Genomic DNA, 13,480 nt, shown 5'->3' with positions numbered 1-13,480 from the left:
GGTGGTCATCTTGGATTTTGATGTTGAACCCATTTGTTGATTGGGACCTTTTTCACACCTAGATACCAAAATGTAAGTCAGTGTCTCACTTATTTTTGAAGTACTCATGCTCACATGGATGGAGGCTACTTCCATTGTTCCCTTTTCGTTCTGTGACGGGGATCAACAAACAGACCTTTTTTTTTTTCTAATTTAGGATTGCTGTGCTTATAGGTAATATTTAAATTTACATATTTGGTTGCATAATTCTACTCATTTCCCAAGAAAATCATTAATTTCACCTCAGCTGACAATAAGCTCTAATTTTCTGTCTCTTCTCTTCTCAAGCTATTATCAGTTTCACAGGTTTCCTGTAGTTTGTGATTGATATATTTCATATGGCTTTCTTATTTTATTATTTCCAACACGTCTAAATTTCCTTCTTAAGTGCAAATTAATATATTCACAGAGTGTGGAAGACTTCCAATATTATTCTCTGCTTGACTGAAATCTTTTTAACATCACAGGAGGCTTTTCATTAGGCTGATGTCAGACTTTCCTCATTTGTTGGATCAAATGTTTAAAATAACTAGTTAAGATTAGACACAAGTGAATATCCTGTCTGTGACTTTATTAAAATCAAAAGATTTAAAGTATGAAAATCTTAGTGGAGAAGATGGCAATTTTCAATTGGTGATGAAGGTGAGGCGTTACAAAAAAATTGGACAAAGATAACCATAGGAAAATAAAATAAAATCAGTTGTAACCACTTTTTTTTGGGGGGGGGGGGGGGGTGTGCTTGATTTCCTGAGTACAATCAGGTCAGGTTGACTGATACGTTCTGAAAAGCAAAACTAAACTGAGTCATCTTTAATCAAACAAAATATTTTTGCCACAACCTGTCAAAATTCATTGATCTGATTTTAAATGTGCATGTTTAAATGCACAAAAACACACCGAATTAGCAGTTTTTCCGCATGTTGCTATCTTTTAAAGTAGGTGTGTCAAACTCAATTACAAAAGGGGGGTCAAAATTAAAACCTTTTTCAAACTAAGGGCCGTTTCAGAATCTACATTACTTCAAGTTAGATATCCGACGTCTTTTCTTGGTTGCAGGTTCCTCAACAAGCATTTGATTGGTCTCATTTGACGTTCTCTGTTGCACTTTTTACAAATCAAAGATTACTGAAAAAATTAAAGTGATAAACTATTTTACATTTATAATAACATCTTAGGGGCCAGATAAGATGCCATCAAGAGCTACATTTGGCCTCCAGTACTTGAGTTTGACATATGTTTTAAAGGATTGTGTCTTCTTGATGAGGTCAAAACCTCAGTGTGGTCAAAATGTCCCCAAATGCTACCACAGCAAAAAGAATCAAAAGGTGGTTATAAATCTGCTATAAATATAAAAAGAAAAACATAAGAGTGAGATGCAACGCTACAGGAAAACACACGTCTAAAGTGACACTTGTTTGTTTCTACCCTTACAGAAACGTTTGGTCTCTTAACACGCCTTTCATGCCTGTCATTAACTTGAATATGTTTCCATGGCAACAACGTCTTCGGCACAGCCTCCGGTGACAGTCCTTACAAATGCAGACATGCAGACACAGGCAAATGGAGAAAGAGAAATATATGCACTTCAAAGACCGGCACACTGACCCGACAGCTTCCCTTTTGAACGCCAGCACATTTCCTGCTCATCTTCTGGGAGAAATGAGCCACTTCTGGTTCCTTCACAAAGCAACAAAAGGTGAAGACCCACAATGCTGCCATTTTCTGCCCGCAACACACAAAGGCATCTTCCTGTGAAAGATTGCTTGGCATTCATTACCCACTGTAGAAGTGTGGGTGAGCTTTGTCACATCCCTTTGGTCAGTCCTGATCAGAGTTATAGGATATTGTCTGCCTACCATTTCATGCTCAGTCTGCAGCCATGTTCAGATAGATGGTTCATGACAAAGTAATGAGCAGGGCACAAAACAAATGGTTTCCCTTAAACCATTGTATTGTTGCAGTATGATCCGTGTTAAAAGTGGCTTTATGTCATTCTTGCTTAAACGGAAGGACTTTTTAAACAGAGTTTGGTGTTCCAAGAACAAAAAAGATTTACTGACAGAGTACAAAAGGTAAGTGGTTTTTTTTAATACGTGTGAAAGGAGGTTTGGACCAGGAAAATATTGGAAAGGAAGATAGGGTAAGTCTATCTTGTAATCATAAGGAAAAAAATATTGGTTCCAAAAATAGGAAACAGTCTTGCTTACAGTGTTGGTTTCTCTCCTTCATGCTTGGAGGAGGAGGCGTGGAGGATTTCAGTATTTCCAGGCTGAGGTAGATCATTTCCAGGAGGTGAGCATGTGTCCAGATGGCAAGCAACAAGGTGGTCCAGAGACAGCAGATGAAGCCAAATTCTCCAAACTTGTCTTTCAGACTGAGAGAGTGAGGCTGAGTGGTTCCAGGTGATGGATGCAGAGGCTCGGAAGAACCAAAACTCTTATGAGGTACTCGAAGCACAAGTGATAGGTTTTTCCATGCCAGGTGGCATGGATGTACCAACACTCAAGCATCAGTATGTGGTCTGGCTTCAGTCTTCATGCTGCTCTGGCTCATCAAGGTGGCTGCTGCAGCTGTGACGATAGGGAACACCTGTTGCTTATGACTGTGGAGATATGGTTCGAGACAGGGAGAGGAGAACCAGAAACTGGAATCCTCACACTTTAATGTTGATCAGTGTGGTATTTATTGTAAAGTTCTGCTGCTCAATTCATCATAAAGCGACACACTTCTTAAAGTCACTCTCTGGGAAAAAAAATCATTAAGCACTTGGATAGAGTGGTGGTAGTTAAATAAAACTTCATGTGATGGTGAAAAGTCATCATGTGACTGTTTCAATGATTATAAGGTCTGATCAAATGCATGATGAAACTGGCAGCACAGACACAATGTTAGTCCCATGTTAGTAGAGTGTGAAACCACTTCGAACTTTGAAACAAGTGGTAATTCAGAGCAGAATGCACTCATATCCTCCCTATCAGCACACAGCTGTAGAATCTGACCCTCAAGATCCAGAAAATCAGCCCCGAGTTGGAGCAGTCAAACATGTGTGGGCCCACACAAGTTCAGTGAGAAAAAATATTAGATGGCCATGAAAGGACCTCAACATGATGCAAAAAGTCCATAATGTGGCACGTGGACAAATGTTGTTTTGTTGAAACTCTGTACCAGGGTGCTGTCTCAGGTGGAGTAAGACATGCTGATGCAGGGTGTCATTGATGCTGTGGTGTCAGGATACTCCAAATCATTAGGCACTTTTACTAAACAGTTCTGCAAAACTGTCACAGCAAAAATCAGTCTCTAATCTGCCTCTGACTGCTATAAATAAGTAAAGCCGGCCACATCCCTCACAGTTGTCAGTTTTCTGAACCAAAAGAGAAGTGAAGCAGATCATAGTTGGTCACATGGACAGTATGTCATCACTACACCACAACACCGAGATGCAAACCCGGCTTACTTTGTTGATTGTTACGGCTCTGTTACTACAATGCTTGTTAGCACAAAGGTGCATCAGTAACTGAATATATATAAGGTTGGCTTAAACTCCCCATATCACCTCTGTCCATTCAGAAATCACGCCAAGGCAGTCATAAGCCATTCAAGTCCCAGACTGAAACCTTAAATTAACCTTAACTAAAACCTTTGACATGTGGGGATGACCTCATGTACCCGCTGGTTCCAACATCAGACCAATGGGATTCCGTACATGTCACCTACTGGACTATTGAACAATATCAACTCCCAACATGAAGCAAACCCAGTAAATGACCCCCATCAAACATCAAGTGCTGGTAATGCTGTCTAATGAGTCTTTGAGGCATCCTCTGAGTCTGATGACCATCAGTTAATGTTTGGACTTATTGTTGGCCCCTTCAGCAAACAATCAATAACTCTAGAACTTCAATTTTAAAGATTACCACTTAAACCTACTGGTTCCCATTCAAGATATACCAGCTTCTGGCAAAATAAATCATTTACAAACCTTTGTTGGTCTTAGGGATGCACAATATTATTGGCATGGTATCAGTATCGGCTGATATTAGTGATAAAGTTAAATATCGGACATGGACCACTCCATCAAAGTAACTCACCAATATAAAAGGTGCAGTTGTTTTATGCATATTATATATTTATATAGTGTTACATCATTTTCAGTCCCTTTTTGGCATTTGCATTTGATAGCTGGCCAAATTGACAAAGATCCTGCAGAACAATGTAGTATTTTAATTCCACAGCAGAGAAAGCTATAGTCTCTTAGCAAGACCTGACTTGGTGAAATTAATCCACGCTTTTATCACAGCTCGTCTCGACTACTGTAATGCGCTGTATATAGGTATTAGTCAGACCTCTCTTGCCCGTCTGCAGCTTGTGCAGAACTCTGCTGCGCGCCTGTTAACTCAGGCCCCGTAGGCGCGAGCATATTACTCCCATCCTGGCGTCCCTTCATTGGCTCCCTGTGCACAACAGAATTCATTTTAAGTTTTTGCTATTTGTTTTTAAATGCTTTAACAACCTTGCCCCACCATATCTGTCTGAGCTGCTTCAACCTTACTGCCCACCCCGATCCCTACGATCAGCTGATCGGTTGCTGCTGACAGTTCCTAAAACTAGTCTGAAGCTCAGAAGTGACAGAGCGTTTGCTGTTGCTGCTCCCAGGTTGTGGAACAACTTCCCCCTGAGTTTCAGACAGGCCTCCTCTCTTCCTGTTTTTAAATCTCTTTTAAAAACACACTTTTATTCTTTAGCTTTTAACACGTGATCTTATCTTTTATGGCGTCTTAACACACCTGCCGTGAAACTGGCATGTGTATGTTTTTATGTTTCTTTGTGTATGCTTTGCATGTTTTTATTGTCTTAATTCATTTGTCTTTTTGTCTTATTGTACAGCACTTTGGCTACCCTTGCAGTTTTTAAAATGGGCTTTATAAATAAAGTTGACTGATTGATTGTAAATAGGTCTAGGGGAAAAAATATCGGTATTGGTATTGGTATCGGATATCGGCCAAAAATCCAATATCATGCATCCCTGGTTGGTCTATATGTTTATACAATCAAGGTAAACCATTCCTGTACTTCTCAGCAAGTATACAATGCTAATTAAACCAGATTAATGTCTGCCGATAGGTACTCCTACTTTAACCTAGACAAAACTTAGCTGTCATGAGTCACTGAAACATTAACTCAGTTGTTAAATGTGGCAATAAAAAATGTCAGTGTAAGAAATTGTTGAAGTTTTATGATCTTGATTCATATGTATATATATCATTTTTAATAAGCTCATTAGTGTGAACTCTCCTAAGAGATTTGGCCTCTTTTCACACTTTTTAGGCTCCAAATGTTTTTAAACACCGCACTTGACTGTATGATGCTCAGCTTTCAGGATTAATTGTGCTTGAGAACTCCAAATTGATGATGAAGACCAAAAAGAGGCCAAGAGAGGTGACATCAAAAATAGTTATTTATCAGATGTCTCAAATGGCATCAACAAACCTGATAAGATATTTATTCTATAGAGTGAGGCAACACAAGCATATTTTTCTTTTTGATGTTTGGATCGTTTTGTTTCTGTAACATGAATATTCTTTCAGAGTAGTGAAAAAAATATGCACGTTGGTGTTTGCATCCACTTTCTTTATCTGGTTTTCTTTACTGGGTTGCTAGTGTATATCCCAGCAGTCACTGTATGAGAGGCAGGCTACACCCTGGACATGTCTCCTGTCCATCACAGATAAAGACAAATGAGACAACCAACCATCTTCACTCACTCACCTAGAACAATTTAGTTACCAATCAACCTAACATGCATGTTTTTGGTTAAAGGGAGTACCTGGAAAAAACAAAAACATATACAGACAGAACATGTAAACTTCACACAGAAAGGCAAACCTGAGTCCTCCTCCCTGTGAGGCAATAGCACTAACCACTGTCACCCCGCACCGCTATGTTGGTGTTTACACATTACAGTTTGTCTGTATCGTCATTAGATATTCTTTACCACCATCAAATATTGTAGCATTAACTGTGGAGAGTCTATGTGATCTTTACCTTTGTTCATTTCACTGTGTTCTCCTCTAAATACTTGTCTTTTACAGTAAGTCTAACAGCATTGTACTGACAAAAGACATTTTCTCCTCATGGCCACGATGTAGCATAGGCAGTAACAATAAACTCTTTGGTGTTAGCGGTTTAATCTTTTTTTCCATTTATATGCTAAGTGTGCCACAAAGTGGTTTGGAGCCAACATCATCTTCGAGATCCTAATCGTTCTGACACAAAATGAAAATTCTGTGAATCTCCCTGAACTGCCCGTGTTGCTCAGAAACCGACTGCAGCAGGAAGGGCGAGTGGTCAAAACCTCTGTGGCAACAGATGTCTCCTTAAAAACCCCCAAGAAAGTGTTTAAACTCAGAGGCGAGATTCTAGAGTGAAGTATGGAGGATTGCTTTTAGAACAGACGGTGAATATTATTAAAGTCTCTGGAGAGTCATGGAGAAATATATCTTAGAGACAAATGAGAGTGTAGAAATGCAGTCACAATGTGAACTCTCTGGCCTCAGGACAAAACAGTCAAACTACAAGTGTCTGAGGAGAAACTACAGACCCATCACTTCTAGTATAATAAAAAGAAAACACCCTGGGCTGAGAAGCTTGATGGATGATAGAAGTCATTTCTAGGTCATTACCTTGTCTTTGTGTCTGTATCTTCAAGCTCGTCGTGACATGGGGAAAAAAACATGCAGAAAACAGAAGATACAGCTTTTATTCCTTAAAAAAAACTTTTTTTTTTCATTCAAGCTGACAGTTACACTAATAGTATGCAACGTTTTTTGTTCTCATCTTTATCTTTCATTCTGATGGTTCAACCAGTATATTAATATTTGATGTGAAAGATTTAATTATTGTGCAAACACCCTCATTGTTCATTAATAAGAACTAGATATGGAAAAAGAGAAGTGACGATTGAATAAATGGTGACAACCTTGTTATTTTATGCCATTTCCTCTTGAACACTCAAATTTAAATTTCTTGCATAGTTAGCACACTTACATTTTAATATTTCTTCTAACATTTCTTCTAATTTTTGATAATTTTAGAAAGTCATTCTAAATTCAGCAATTTATTCATTTGTTATTTACTCATTCAACAATTTAACTGCTCATCAGTATTTATAGTTTGAAGTTGAAAGTTTTTATTTTACTTTAAATTTCATCATATTACACTCTAAAATAATTTTTTTGTTCATGCTAAAAGAATATATTTCCACAACTTAATGATTTTAAGTTTTGAAAGATCTAAGGCAAAAAAATAAATAAATAAATAAAACCAGTCACATTTGTGTGTGTGTGTGTGCGTGCGTGCGTGCGTGCGTGCGTGTGTGTGTGTGTGTGTGTTTTCAATAGGCACGACTAGTCCTGACAAAGCTTAAATCTATTTGTATTTAATTTTGTCAGATTTGTTTCAAATGCTACCCTCTAGTGTTCATTAGGAGAAAAAAACTTTTGAAATCCTTTATAAATGCATTTATTAGTTTTGTATTTTTCACATAATAAAATATTTTTTTATTTTCATGTTTTTTTTGTTTCTTTTGGCAGCATGGTGGCACAGTTGGTAGAGCTGCTGCCTTTCAGTGAGCAGGTCGCCCCAGATCAAATCCCGGCCGGGGGCCTTTCTGGGTGGAGTTTGCATGATCTCTCTGTGCATGTGTGGGGTTTCCTCGGGTGCTCCAGTTTCCTCTCACAGACCAAAAACATGCATGTTAGTCTGATTGGTAACTGTAAATTGTCCCTAGGTGTGAATGAGAGAGTGAATGGTTGTTTGTCTCGTTTGGCTCTATGTGTCCCTGAGATGGACTGGAGACCTGTCCAGGGTGTACCCCATCTTTCGCACAGTGACTGCTGGATATGGACACCAGTGACTCCCACAACACAAAAAGGAAGAAGCGGATAAAGATAATGGATGAATGGATAAATTGTTGTTGTAGGTTCTTTTTTTTTTTTGTTGTATTTTACCTCTATCTGTATACTTTAAAGTTGTATATTAGCCCACTCTACTTTTACATTTGAGTTACATTGTAAAAATCACTGACCTGAAGAGCCGTGTCCATCACAGGTGAACGCTCCTGTATTAGTTGTTATATATATGGATTATACATGTAAAGAATGTAAGATTATGTAAGTGGTTAAAGAGTGGGAATTTTGATACGTTTATACTTCTACCCACTCCCTTGAATATGTAAAACAAAAAGTTTTGACATTATTCTTCATGTTATATACAAAGTATATATATTTTTTTCTTTTTTTTCTTTTTACATATTCAAATAATAATAAACTAAACTAAACTAAGTCTCTTATCGCTTATCTTATCCGGCAAAATTGTTTAAGTTCAGATGCTGTTGTTTAAAATTTTTAGTTTTAAAATATTTAACGATATTTATTTAACCAAGCAAATCCCATTGAGAACTCTTTTGCAAGGGAGACCTGGGCCTGAAGGCAGCCTAACTTACATGTATTTGGACTATGGGAAAAAACTGTACCCACAGAAAACCCATGCAAGAACAAAGAACATCCAAACTCTAAATGTTATTTGGGGACTGTTATCCTTGTATTTGTACTTGTCAACTTAAAACAGAACAGTTTCATTGCTGGATTGTGTTCAAGAGACTGTATACTCTTATTTTGCTGCATGTGTTTCAATCAGCTCAGATATTTTGCTATCATAACAGACAAATGAACACATGAACACACATATACAGGCAATTACATGATCTCCAGCATGTTGCCATTCATCAGCAGGGCATAACAAATAAAACTTTTTTCTAACTTTGTTTTATTTCTTTCATCTTTTAGTCAAAATGAATGGAAGAGGACATAGATTGCACAATGGAAAAACTCAAGTATTTGGTTCATCATATTAGCATAGACAACAATGGTGCACAAACATCCATTGCTCTAGGAAACAGGTGATATAAAGTTAAGTCTAAACAATAATGTTATTAATATTTTTATTGTCTTTTAAGAACATTATCTTTGAATGTGGAATCAACAAAGAGGGGAATTACATAATGTGTTTCTAGGCTGGCTCCAATTTATGATGATTGAACTTGGAGGGTCAGACTCTATAAACTTAATGGAAAACATAATAGCAGACAATAAGAGCAAAGATGAAGAACTTGAGGTCAATTCCAACATTAACAGCACAGAGAACATAGGGAAAAAAACAAGTTCAGGACCAGGTGGATGACAACACTGAGGTAATTGACAACAGCAATGACAAGATGGAAAATTTTTCCATCAATGATAACATGGATGAAAATGACCATCCAGATGACACAAACAATCAGGATTATGACAACAACAATGTGAACAGTCCCATTTTAATTGATGACAATGCAAATTCAATGCACTTGGGTTAGTGATAATTTAAGGATGAAGGATCACAAAAGCGCTTAAGAGAGTAAGATGAAGAGGATTTGTGGGATAAATGTGTGGAGAGCAGCAATGATTTCTCCTCTGAGAGTGACCCTGGCTGCCATCATGTAAAAAAAAAAGAGGAAAACATGACATCAGAGTAAGAGTTCGGTAAGAGAGGCCGAGGGAGAAGATTCATCAAGAAAAAGATCAAGAGAAGACAATGAGATTGATACTGACAAAAGCAATAAAAGATTGAGTAAGTGTTATGATCAAATAGTCCATCCAGACACTGTAACTGTAAAGTCTAGTTCACAGTTAAAACGCTGTATTAGTTGCTCATATTTATCTTTGAGTTTTATTTCCTTGTGGTTTATGTTTTAATGTTGTCCTTTGGGTTCTGCTGTGTTTTCCTGTTCTGTTTAAATCTTTATTATGTGGTAATGTTGTACTTATTGTTAGGTTTTGTTTTAGTATTCTTGTTTAGGTCTTGTTCTGTTTCTTATGCCGTGGATTTAGAAAAAGACTATGACAGGGTGCCAAGGGAGTATGTGTAGAATTGCATGAGGACATTTTCATTCAACCTTTACAGGTTAATCCCATTGAGCCTCGGGGACTCATTTAAAAGAGAGACCTGATTTTACCAAAGAGAACTCTGGAGTGCCAGAGAAGTATGTTAGACTGGTACAGGACATGTATGAGGACAGCAGGACAGTGCTGAGATCAGCTCTGAGCCCCTTCTTGTTTGCTCTGGTGATGGACCGACTAACAGATGAGGTCAGGCAGGAATCCTCGTGGACTATTATGTTTGCAGATGACATTGTGATCTGTGGTGAGAACAGAGAACAGGTGGAAGAGAACTTGGACAGGTGGAGGTATGCACCTGAAAGAAGAGGAATGAAAGTCATCCATATTAAGACAGAGGACATGTGTGTGTGAATGACAGGGAAGCCTGTGGAACAGTGAGGCTACAAGGAGCAAAGGTCACAAAGCTGCAGGGCTTCAAGTTCTTGGTATCCACAGTCTAGAAAACTGGGGAGTGTGGCAAAGAGGTGAAAAAGAGAGCCCAGGCAGGAAGGAGTGGATGGAGAAAAGTTTCTGGAGTGATTTGTGACAAAAGGGTGTCAGCAAAGGTCAAAGGAAAAGTTTAAAGGGCAGTTGTGAGACCAGCTATAGTGTATGATCTGGAGACAGTGGCACTGACAAAAAGACAGGAGAAAGAACTGGAAGTGGCAGAAATAAAGATGTTGAGGTTCTCCTTAGGAGTGACAAGAATGGATAAGATTAGGAATGAGGTCATCAGAGGTACAGCACAGGTTGAACAACTGGGAGATAAAGTTAGAGAGGCCAGACTGAGATGTTTTGGACATGTCCAGAGGAGGGCCAGTGGGTTTACTGGTAGAAGGATGTTAGAAATACAGCTGCCATGAAAAAGTCAAAGAAGAGGGCCAAAGAGAAGATATATGGGTGCAGTTAGAGAGGACATGGAGGTAGTTGGAGTGAGCATAGAGGACAGAGTGAGATGGAGAAGGATGACATGTTGCAGTGTTGTGGAAAAAAGGAGATTCCCAAGACAGACCAAAGTGCAGTTCATTAAATTTATTTACAAAGATTTAGAGAACAGTCCAGCATTCACATGATATGTAATTACAAGATTACACTGTTATCAGTGCTCTCATCTGTGTAAAACCCTGACCTGCTCTAACTACCTGAACCAGACAAGTTAGTTTTAAAGAATAATCTTCCTGCCCATGCCCTCAGCCCCTCCATGTCCGAGCTGTCATCCAAGGGAATGCTGCAGGCACGAAGGAGTGGATCTAAATCAAGAACTCTGCTGAAGACACATCACCATAATACTATTTCAATCAACCCTTGAGGATATCAAAAACAAGCAGTTATTTTTGTTTCTCACTGACTGGTCACAGTAAGAGTGATTACCTGGAACAGTTTATCATTCACAATCACAGTCAGTAAATAGAACATAGTTTTATGACTAATCTCCTTTGATTATGTAGAAACAGATGACGCATGATGAATGCATGAAATACACATTGTCTCAACAATGGCCACCCATGAAGAAGGAAAAGCCAAAAGAAGAAAAAGTAATATTTCAGAGACTTGTGCTTATGTCCGGTTCTTTAACATCCAATTGTATTTTCTTTGTGTATTTTTCTTATTTTGTTATTTTGTTGTTGAGGGACCAGACAAAGTACAGCCCAAACACCCCTATGATAAGCAAAATAAATGGACTCAATGTTCCATTGCCCGGACGTGGGTCACCGGGGCCCTACTCTGGAGCCAGGCCTGGAGGTGGGGCAAGCTGGAGAATGCCTGGTGGCTGGGCTTTCACTCATGGAGCTTGGCTGGGCACAGCCCTAAGAGGAGACATGGGTCCCCCTTCCTATGGGCTCACCAACTGTGGGAGGGGCCAAAGGGGTCGGGTGCAATGTGGGAAGGGTGGTGGCCAAGGGTGGGGGCTTGGTGGTCTGATCCTCGGATACAGAAGGTGGCTGTTGGGACGTGGAATGCCACGTCTCTCATAGGGAAAGAGCCTGAGCTGGTGTGTGAGGTTAAGAGGTTCCAGCTAGAAATAGTCTGACACCTTGACACATGGCTCTGGCTCTGGAACCAGTTCCCTTGAGAGGGGTTGGACACTCTTCCACTCTGGAGTTGCCCCTGGTGAGAGGCACTGAGCAGGAGTGAGCATACTTGTTGCCCCCCCCCCCCCCATTTTGGTTCCTGTATGTTGGGGTTCACCCCGGTGAATGAAAGGGTAGCATCTCTCCACCTACATGTGGGGGTACGGGTTCTGACTCGTTTATGATTATGCACCAAACAGCAGTTCAGAATACCAACCAATTTTGGAGTCCTTGGAGGGGGTACTGGATAGTGTGCCTCCTGGGGACTCCCGTGTTCTGCTGGGGGACTTCAACGCTCACGTGAGCAATGACAGTGAGACCTGGAGGGGTGTGGTAGGGATGGAATGGACTCATTGATCTGAACCCGAATGGTGTTCTGTTTTTTACTTCTGTGCTTGACATGGATTGTCCATAATGAACACCATGTTCAAGCATAAGAGTGTCCATATGTGCTCTTGGCACCAGGACACCCTAGCTGCAGTTCGATGATCAACTTTGTTGTCATCTCATTTGATCTGCAGCCGCATGTCTTGGACGCAAGGGTGAAGAGAGAGGCAGAGATGTCCACTGACCACTACCTGGTGGTGAGTTGGCTCCAATAGTGGGGGAGGATGCCGGTCAGACCTGGCAGGCCCAAATGTATTGTGAGGGTCTGCTGGGAACATTTGGCAGAGTCTCCCGTGAGACGGGGTTTTAACTTCCACCTCCGGGAGAACTTCGAACACGTTCCGGGGCAGGTAGGGGACATTGAGTCCGAGTGGGCCAAGTTCCGTGCCTCTATTGTTGAGGCAGCTTACCGGAGCTGTGGCCACAAGGTTTTTGGTGCCTGTCGCGGCGGCAACCCTCGAACCCGGTGGTGAGGGATGCTGTCAGGCTGAAGAAGGAGTCCTATCGGGTCCTTTTGGGCTGTGGGATGCAGCTGATGGGTACCAGCAGTCCAAGTGGCATGCAGCTCGGATGGTTGCTGAGGCAAAAACTTGAGCATGGGAGGAGTTTGGAGAGGCCTTGGATAATGACTTCCGTATGGTTTCAAGGTGATTCTGGTCCACCATCCAGCATCTCAGGGGGCGGTACACCACCAACACTGTTTATAGTGGGGGTGGTGTGCTATTGACCTCAACTCAGGATGTCGTGGGTCGGTGGGCAGAATACTTCAAATACTTCCTCAATCCCACCAGCACGTCTTCCACTGAGGAATCAGAGCCTGGGACTTTGGGTTGGGCTCTCCAATCTCTGGTGCTGAGGTCATTGAAGTGGTTAAAAAGCTCCTCCATGGCAGGGCCCCAGGGGTGGATGAGATTCGCCCAGAGTTCCTTAAGGCTCTGGATGTTGTAGGGTTGTGTTGGCTTACACGACTCTGCAATATTGCTTGAACATTGGGGGAAGTTCCCCTGGATT

The sequence above is a fragment of the Nematolebias whitei genome, chromosome 6 (assembly GCF_014905685.2).
Source record: "Nematolebias whitei isolate Nwh7 chromosome 6, NemWhi1, whole genome shotgun sequence".
NCBI classification, from domain to species: domain Eukaryota; kingdom Metazoa; phylum Chordata; class Actinopteri; order Cyprinodontiformes; family Rivulidae; genus Nematolebias; species Nematolebias whitei.
The sequence above is the reverse complement of the archived record's forward strand: the minus strand, read 5'-3'. Positions refer to the sequence as shown.